This window comes from Carassius auratus, chromosome 22 (assembly GCF_003368295.1).
Source record: "Carassius auratus strain Wakin chromosome 22, ASM336829v1, whole genome shotgun sequence".
Taxonomy (NCBI): domain Eukaryota; kingdom Metazoa; phylum Chordata; class Actinopteri; order Cypriniformes; family Cyprinidae; genus Carassius; species Carassius auratus.
Window position 1 is genome coordinate 33,362,009 of NC_039264.1, and position 6,333 is coordinate 33,368,341.

The following is a 6,333-nucleotide window of genomic DNA, read 5'->3' on the forward strand; positions in this document are numbered from 1 at the left end:
TAGTTAACCCTCTGGAGTCAGTAAACGCGTATATGTGTTATGAGGCATTTTCTCCTGATAACCCCGAAATGAACTTAAATTACACTTTCGGTTTCGATCATACAGATGAGAGCAATACATCAATTGAATCTGTAAAGGGTGTACTTTTTTTGTATACGGACATGATAACAACAAACTTTGTGCACTTATAAAATAAAGATAACAAACAAGGTGTGCTGTCTGCAGCCTTTGTCTGTGCTGATCTTCATTTACAAACTGTCACTCAGTGAATACTCAACAAAGAGACATGAGAGAGATATCTCTAGAAAGCATGACATGTCTACTATTAAACTAAACAAGTGCTGCTGAAAACAAATATTCTGTGATAAAGTAATCCATATGAAAACAACGCAATGTCCGTTTTTCATGACTCCCTTCATTATCTTCTAATGCGACCACACCTCCGGCTCTGTGTAGTAACAGTTTCTCTATGTTAAATCACAGACCTGATGGTATTTACCGCTGATTAGATAACCGGCTTTACTGACTAGATGCGCATTAATCATCGGCCAATATACATCGTGCACCCCTAAATCAGATCTCTCCTGTGAACTGACAAAATACAAGCAGCACATTCTATATCCCACCAGAGACAGCAATATGTTGGATCACTGTTACACCACAATAAAGGATGCATATCACTCTGTCCCACGAGCAGCTTTGGGGCTCTCTGATAACTGTTTGGTTCATCTTATACTGTCCAACATGCAGAAACTAAAATCAGCTAAACCTGTTTTAAGGACTGTTAAAATGTGGACTAATGAAGCAGAACGTGATTTACAAGCTTGTTTTGACCTCACTGATTGGAGCGTATTTTTAAGCTGATGCCACTGATCTGGACAAGCTCACAGAGTCTGTAACTTCATGTATCAGTTTCTGTGAGGATACGTGCTTCCCCACCAGGACATTCTTATCATTTAATAATGGTAAAACATGGTTTACTGGGAAACTCAAACAGCTTTGTCAAGCCAAAGAAGATGCTTACAGAAGTGGGGATAGAATCTTGTAAAACCAGGCTAGGAACACACTAACAAAGGAGATCAGAGTGGCTAAAAAAACTACTCAGAAAAGCTGCAAAAAGAGGTTTCAGCAAACAATCAAGCCACAGTATGACTGGTATGAGGAACATGACCATGTACGAAACACCATCCACACAGTCTGTGGAGAATCAACAACTGGCTGACGATCTGAATGTTTTATACTGCAGATTTGAAAAGGATAGTCACACCCTCCATCCGTTCTGATCTGCATTTCACACATTCACTTACCACCCCTACAATGACTGCACTTCAAAGGACCCCTCTGTCAAGCTTCTGAAGTTTGCAGATGTCACTACTGTTTCCACTGTTGTGCTAAGACCGGGCGTGCTAGTGCGTGCCAGGGCCAGTCGCATTTCCACTGTCACTTCTGAGGCTTGATCGTGCCTCGTCGGGGCTTACTCGGGGGCCAACGGCCAGGGTTTCTTGGCCCGACGAAAACCTTGGGCCAAAGCGGGCCAGCTGGGGCTAGAGGAGGGGTTATGAACAAAGGTGGAGTTTCTCCGTGTCTGGAGAGCATCAGCGCGGATCATTTCAGAAAGACAGCTATAACACAAGTATTAAAAACTTTTTTAAATAATTTGCTCAAAACTCACTGTTAGTTAGCAGCAAGTGTTTGAAATAACTTGATCCGATGTGGATTATAATCACTAAACAAAGCAGAAATATTTATAAGCGATGTAAAAGACTATGCACGCTAAACATGTTATCATAGTAAACATGGTAAATATGACCGCTTGAAGAAATGAGACGTCAACTTCTTATTCTCTATCACAATCCTGTATTTATTTAGTAACTTATATTATCTGTCATAAGTCTGGTCTCGAGAGTTTAGCTCCATGTTGCCTATCAAAAAAAATATAATAATATTTTTGTTTGAGAACTTTTATAAAAATAGAGATATTATCATTAATTCTAAATGTGACGGCTACTGTGGCTACAAATAAACAGAAACAGACTCGACTGAATAAGCAGGCTATTTCCTATTATTTAAGCCTTCACAATAAATAAATAAAAAAGAAATAAGTGTATTTCTGTGTGATTAATTTTGAGTCCTGATAAATTAAATCAATATGATCAATGTATCACTTATTCTATAGTAAAACACTGATGGTTTTGAATTTGAATATTTAACAAAGCATGCAAACAAACGGCCGCTTTTATCATGTTCGTTTTGTGATCGCGCATGCTCCAGTTGCTCCAGACTAATTTCTTCGTTTTCTGATAACTTCTCTTTGATGGTGAAATGATGAGGTTGCATGACGTTGTTTTGAGAGGCGTGTAAAGGGCGTGTTTTAGTGACGTGAAGCGGTGCTTCAAGCTCCACTGTGGAAACCCTGCGCTATTCTGGCCTCGGTGCTACTGGCCCGAGACTATTAGCCTGCCCGGCCCAGCCCATTTAAAGTGACATTCAGCCAAGTATGGTGACCCATACTCAGAATTCGTGCTCTGCATTTAACCCATCCGAAGTGCACACACACAGAGCAGTGAACACACACACACACTGTGAACACACACCCGGAACAGTGGGCAGCCATTTATGCTGCGGCGACCACGGAGAAGTTGGGGGTTCGATGCCTTGCTCAAGGGCACCTAAGTCGTGGTATTGAAGGTGGAGAGAGCACTGTACATGCACTCCCCCCACCCACAATTCCTGCCGGCCTGAGACTCGAACTCACAACCTTTCAATTGCCAGTCCGAATCTCTAACCATTAGGCCACGACTTCCCCACTTAGGCCACAACTTAAAGCCCTGGCTCGTACTGGCCCGACAGTGGAAATGCGGCTAAGGATGGAGACGAGTCTGCTTACAGACAGGAGGTTAAAGAGCTGACTGTGAGAGAAGGGTCCGTCTGCAGACTGCAAGACGGGGGCGTAACTTGAAGTAGGAGGCATAACTTGAAGTTGTTCAAATCACACATAACCACGCAAGTTCTCAAAACGAGATTTTGTCGGGATGCGTTCGAAACCGCATAACCTTTAATTAGGCATTTTTGTGAATAAGTACTAACTTAACGAGTGCTAAAAGAGTACATACTCTACAGCCTAAATGCATATGTATGAAGTATGAATGCAATTTGTATATCATCATCCGCTATGTTGATCATGTGACCTCCAAAGTTAAAACAAGCACAAAAACTTAAAAGATATAAGTGACAGGTTTAATTAATGTATTTGTAAGTATCTTGATAATGAAGAACATTGCCCATGTTGTAGTCTTGTTGAAGAAACGGCTGCCTTTTTATTTTGTGATTGTAGTATAGCCAGTACTGTTGATTTTTATTTTGTATATTTTTAACTCCACTAATGTGATTAAGTGTTGTCCTTAAAGCATTTTTTTATTATTAGAAAACCCAAAATTGTTATCTCTTGAATATTTTTTTCAATTATTTTACGTGAAAAATGTTTTTCTTGTATAGTATCTCATACTATGATACTGTTTTATGGCATTATCATTGTTTATTGTTAGATACAACCATCTTACCATGATCTTTTATGTAATAATTTGGCATTAATAATAAAAAAAGGATCAAGTGCACAAACACCTCACAGCGATAAAGGGTACGTCGATCACCTGCTCGAAGATCTCACCTTTGGAGAAGACTGTTGATTTGATACTCTAAAAATGGAAGTATTACTACTCGAAAATTAACATTACCCCATAATGAATTGCATATTTTGCCCACCCCAACACTTACATGCAATAATAACCATAAATTCCAACCAATAATTATATAATTTTTTTTAAATTTCATTTTAGTAAAAGAAGCAAAATGTATTTTCTTTTGTGACATAGCTATACATGAATATATACAAGTTAAATAAATGCAGTCGATGTGAATACATACATTTTCAGTCAAGCAATTAATACATGAATGGATAAAATATTTATATTTTATTTACTGAGAACAAAAAACATGTCTAGATGATTAAAACAATGTATAAAAGTTAGCATCACAATAAATGCATACATGTACAAGTCAACAACACATGAAACAAAGCTTCATTCAAACGTATTGTTCTAACAATCATGTATTTACAGATGGTGAACCCAACATCCTCCTGCCATCTGAACACAGCTGATAAAGTTCTGCCGCTGCACTTCACAGTCTCACTCTTCTCAACGGGGATGTCGTTGAGCAACAGGATGAGGAAGACCTTGATGACGGCTCTCTGAACCACACAACCTTGAAGCGAGAGCAGGGGAACACGTGCAGGACAATCTGACCGCTGTGTCTGCTCCGAACTTTCATGTGCCTGCACCCCATGAGCACGACTACCTGAAAAACATTTACACAGAGTTTACAAGTACATGCATTGATTTATTACTTTTGAAATGAAGTGGTTCAAATTAATAAATAAGTTATTAATTTATCCAAAGCGACTTACAGTGCATTCAGACTTACAGTTTTTACCTAACATGTGTTCCCTGGTATTCAAACTGAGGATGAAGACACCACAGCAACATCTGGTCCTGATGAGACAGTAAAGGGCAGGTGGAGTGATGGAGCATCTCATCTGTGACTCTCGATCATTTCCAGGATGATGCTGTGGTCTTCTCCATCCTCAGTGCACACACCAGTCTTCAGACATTTTCATGTCCTACAAAAATACACATAAACAATACAAAAAGTCATTACATTATTCTTTTGTTTCAGGTTTTCCCTTTTTTTCACCTTTCCTTGCAGGTCCTGCTCCACCACCAAAGATCTGCAGCAAACGCACATAAATCAAGAATAAGAAAAGAGGTGTAATAGTTGTTTAAAATTACATTAAAATAAAATACAGCTTAAGATTTAAAATGTTTCATTTATTTTTGTAGTGTACTTACACATATCCTTTGATGTTAGCATTCCTTCATCAGTGTCTCTGCAGCAGATAAACACACGTGTGTCTCATCTGTCCCTGTAACATCCAGACAAGAGTCAGTCTCCTCTGTTATATATCTGTGATATACTGCATTTACATGTTGAACTAATAACTGATGTAACTCACTTTTTATCCAACACAAATGTTCCTTAAATTATCAATATTGCAAATGGACAAATAAAATAGATAACTTATGTTTAGTTACTTTACATAGATTTGTTTGTTTACATGACTTACACCCATCTATAGCAGTGTTGATAAAAGTGAATTCTACACAATATCACACACATGCATCACTCAGACACCTGTTTCATGTCTGTTAGATGTGCTCATCTGAAATACTTATCACACATTTTCCTGTCAGATGATAAATAGATATTTAGTCTTCAAGAACTATATATGGTTTATTTAAATCCACCATTGAGTCGTGTACTTAATGGAGCTCCTCTGTTAGTTATGCATTATAAAACATGTTTAAAGCTAAATCACAAATATGCTATATTATGTAGGTCACAGAGAGGGTTTAGATTAAGCCTGTGAAACCGGAGGATAGCGTCTTTAGACCTTTTGCTTATATGTTGCTTACTTTAGGACTTAGTTTTAATAAATTATTAACTCCAAAAACAATACCACTGTATGAAAATGACTTATAAACTTCAATTTAAATAATTATTTAGGGAAAAAAATATTCTCACCGTTGTCTCTCACAGCAAGCTGTCATATTCGTCTTCTTTCCAATTTAACGGCGGTTGGCATCCAGCTTATTGGTGCATTACCGCCCTCTTCTGTTCAGGAGTGTGGATCAGATAATACGTTTTCCTACTAAAATGTACACATCTCTCACATTGTCCCCTAACATTAATATCTACACACACATAAAAACCTAAAACCCCTGCCTCCCTTACAACGTAATCAATATTCTACTCTGTGCCCTAATGAAAGCCGCCATATTGCCAACAACTTATCATTTTGAGATCTCGCGTGGTTCTGTGTGATATGAACAACTTCAAGTTACGCCTCCTACTTCAAGTTACGCCCACTTCAAATTACGCCTCCGTCTTGCAGTCTGCAGAAGTACACGCTTGGGCTGTGATGCAGTCTTAAGGAGAAACCCCCCTGCACTCCCCCCACTCACCATCATGAACAGCCCTGTGACTGCAGTGGAGTCATTCAGGTTCCTGGGCACCATCTCTCAGGATCTGAAGTGGGACACTCACATAGACTCAAAAAAGGCCCACCATAGGTTGTACTTCCTTCACCATATGAGGAAAGTTATATTCAGCCATCATTGAGTCTGTCCTGTGTTCATCCATTAACTGTCTGGTTTGGTTCAGCTACCAAATGAGATGTCAAGAGACTACAACAGACAGTCAGGACTGCTGAAAGGA

At 38.8% G+C, this 6,333-nt stretch overlaps 1 long non-coding RNA gene across 1 annotated transcript; it reads right to left on the bottom strand.

Annotated features, from left to right (window-relative positions):
* Positions 1-3,951: 3,951 nt before the first annotated feature.
* LOC113040463 (uncharacterized) lies at positions 3,952-5,736 on the bottom strand. The gene is made up of 3 exons (XR_003275238.1): positions 5,641-5,736; positions 4,717-4,981; positions 3,952-4,356 (listed from the first exon to the last, which is right to left on the bottom strand). It is a non-coding gene; the product is annotated as an uncharacterized LOC113040463 (long non-coding RNA).
* Between the last annotated feature and the right edge of the window lie 597 nt (positions 5,737-6,333).